Source organism: Etheostoma cragini, chromosome 12 (genome assembly GCF_013103735.1).
Source record: "Etheostoma cragini isolate CJK2018 chromosome 12, CSU_Ecrag_1.0, whole genome shotgun sequence".
NCBI lineage: Eukaryota > Metazoa > Chordata > Actinopteri > Perciformes > Percidae > Etheostoma > Etheostoma cragini.
In genome coordinates this window covers 9,101,517-9,104,909 of record NC_048418.1, presented here as the reverse complement: position 1 = coordinate 9,104,909, position 3,393 = coordinate 9,101,517, and the positions used below count along the sequence as shown (strand labels likewise).

General features: G+C 38.3%; 1 long non-coding RNA gene across 1 annotated transcript; it reads left to right on the top strand.

The window, feature by feature from the left end:
• Positions 1–106: 106 nt before the first annotated feature.
• LOC117954528 lies at positions 107–2,882 on the top strand. The gene is made up of 3 exons (XR_004658841.1): positions 107–422; positions 1,715–1,925; positions 2,714–2,882. It is a non-coding gene; the product is annotated as an uncharacterized LOC117954528 (long non-coding RNA).
• The last annotated feature ends 511 nt before the right edge of the window (positions 2,883–3,393 follow it).

Below are 3,393 nucleotides of genomic sequence, written 5' to 3'. Positions count from 1 at the left end.
CATACAGTGCAACCAGGGACACAGATATAGACCCAGGACAGATGATCTGTGGAGCTTAACTAATGAGATTAGCTTAATTTAGAGTTTTTTTCATTCAACTCGGCAGGAAGACTAAATCTTTCTTGTGTGTGTATGTGGCCGTGTGCACCAAGCATGTGTGTGTGTGTGTGTGGGTTTGTGTATGAACATAATATGCATGTGAGTGTTTCAGTTCTACTTAATTAACTCTCTTAGCTCACAGTTTAATAACACTTATTTAAACATAGCTGACCTGCTCCAACAACTGGATCCCTTTCTGTACAAAACAGATGAGTGTCTCCATGGGAACCATGGCCTCCTCCTCCATATTTGTCAGGAGTAAACAGTAGTTTCAATGTCTCCACTCGCTGCACCTCATGGAGAAGAGGGAGACCTATGTACATGTACGTACTGTATGTGTATAATGCTTGTAATGCACATGTGTAAGAAAAATTCTTGATAAAAGTTGATAATAATTTTTGACGATTGTCATATTGTAATCCAATGTTAAGTTAAAGTACTCATATTATGCATTTTGGCTTTCCCCTTTCCTTTATTGTGTTTTATATCTTTTTTTGTGCATGTTTAACGTTTACAAAGTTAAAAAGGCCAAAGTCCACCCCAAAGGGACTTACCATCTCCAAACAGCTCAATTATCGTCCAGCCTTTACTTCTGTGACAAACGTTCGTCACTTTGCACAACACGTCATAAAGCTTGCCTAGCCGCTGGCGTGACACGCCCTCATGCCCTGCAACTGACTAGCCAGCAGTACTTACTGAGCATGTGTGACTACCAACAAAGATGGAAGAGAAGTGAGATGCCTCACTCTGTAGCTTGTTCCTGCTGACAATTATGAACCATATTTATACACACATATTTAAGCACTTAATCTTTTTCTTTCTTCGTTGATTGTCTTTTTTAATTCAGTTGCTTGTTTTATGTGTTATGCGTTTGACTATGTAAAGTTGTACAGTATGTTTATCTCTTTAATTTGGTTGCTTGTTCTATGTGTCATGTGTTTGACTATGTAAAGTTGTACAGTATGTTCCTATTTATTTCTGTAGCCTCTTGGCCAGGTCATGTTTGTAAATGAGAAGTGGTTCTCAAACAGTTTACCTGGATAAATAAAGGTTAAATAAATAAATAAATTTAAAAAAAACAGAAAGCTCAACACACAGGGTGAAAAGAGGAGCTGCAGCAATATGCAGTACAACAAAAATATGATAATTATTGAAAATTAAACCACGTAAACCTATTCTGGTACAACCTCTAGATACAAATTATGAACCTAAAAATTAGCGTAAAATGAGCACTTTAAGCGTGACACAAATTGGTGATACTACGCAGTGACAGTTATTAGCAAGTTAACAGAAAATATAGTAAAATACAGTACAATTAGATACAATAAAACCTCAAAGGAGCCACTTACAAGCAATCTGAATGTAAAACTTTCCCTAAAAAGCATCAACATGAATACAAAAGCTGCCGTGTGTTGCTCTCTGCTGCTCACTGCATTGAAGCTGTTATCATCAGACACACCTTCCTTCAACTCAGCAACAACTAACTCAGGGCCTTTGTAGTCCAACATTTACACAAATCTTAGTCACCCTCTCACTCAACTTTCAACTGGCAAACATTTTGCAAGCGTCCCTCACCTTGTATCTCATGACTATTTCCACATTCTCACTTTGGCAGTTGCAGATTTTGGATCTCTAGCAGGAGTCTCCAAAATATCCAGCGCAGCACGGCCAAGTGGTTTTAACACAAAGACACTGCCAGGTGTTGCAGCTCTGGCCCCCTGCCCCCCTGCCTCCTCCCATCTAAGGAAGAGCAGAAGCCAATTGCATTCAAGACCCAACACCTGCTTTCCTGAGTGATGCAACCCTACCTCGAGAAACCTATTCAGGTAGGTCAACAAGGGTCTGGAGTGATATTTTGTCAAGATGTAGAGTGTATGAGGCCCTTATACCATTTTGTACCTGAACAGAGAGAATATCATTAAGATTTCTTTCATAACCTCAAAACTATCTGAATATGGAATGCTTTAATTTTTTTAAATATCAAACAACACAAATTATTTCAATGTATTATTTATGTTAAATAAACTATCCATGCCCTGCGTTTATCAGACTCATTATGGAGGTTTTGGTTTTACTTATTTTGTTTTCTTTAAATGCAAACTGTGTAATAAATAGAACTCTTACAGCATCCCAGACATAGTTTCTAATTATTCGTGTCTACGTACATTTAGCATCCGGTAATTTTCTCAACCACCACAGATATGGTGGTCTTTGTGGTGGAACTCAGTGTGGGCTCATCCCCCAGAAGATATTGAAATGTTTCTCCCTAAGCCTTAAACAAATACAGCAAACCCTCCACGTGGCGGACACATGGTTCTGATCATGAGACACAGAAAGCCCAAAATTATATCTCTGTTACAAACACACGCTGACTTTAGCACTCTCACTATTGGGAGTTGCTGGCTTGTGGATTTTTTGGCCATTTAGTATTTCCCTTAATTGTTGCTGTGTCATATATACATTTGAATAAAGTGTTCTGAATGGGCTTATTAGTCTGAATTTCTGAATATTGTCGTTACAGGTGGTGTGCAGAAAATACACAGCAGAGAAGTCTGTGAAATGGCAATGCTCTTGTTTTAAATTGTTGACATTTATCTCTTCCCTGTTTTGCTAGATGAATGACGTGCATCCCTGCGAACTATGGGTGGATGTTAAGAGGATGCTGAAATCCACAGACTGACCCCCTAAGCCTGTCTCTGAACAGTTGACTGTACAGTTTGATCACAAAGAAATCAAAAAGAAGTTAACAAAATATGGCGATGCTCAGCGGTGGAAAGCCATCAAAAATATCAGTTGCATTTCTCTAAAAACAAGTCAAGTTTGCTTGTATAGCACATTTCATACAAAAGGCTGAATGTGTTTTAACATAAAAAGCAAAAAATAATAATGAAACAAGAGTAGGCAAAGATAATTAGATAATTAAATTTCTTTCTTTTTCTATGGAGTCATATGAAATTCATTCAATCATCCAATTGATCTGCTGGACGAATACCACTAAGGATTGAAATGAACTCTCTTACGTTAGTCTCAGTCTCAAAATCAGTCCTGACGTTTAGCATTGTTGTGTGGTATAGTGTCCTTTCAATAACCAACAAGCATAAGATATTAAAGCTGGTAAACGCTGCGTCTAAGGTGGTTGGGGTACGGCTATCTCAGCCGCAACATGTACAGGATAAACAGGTTAAGGGTAAGGCTAACCAGATTATAAACTGCCGTGATCACCCACTCTTTGGGGAATTTAATCTGCTCCCCTCAGGTAGCCATTTTAGGCTACCTATTTTAAGGACTAGATGT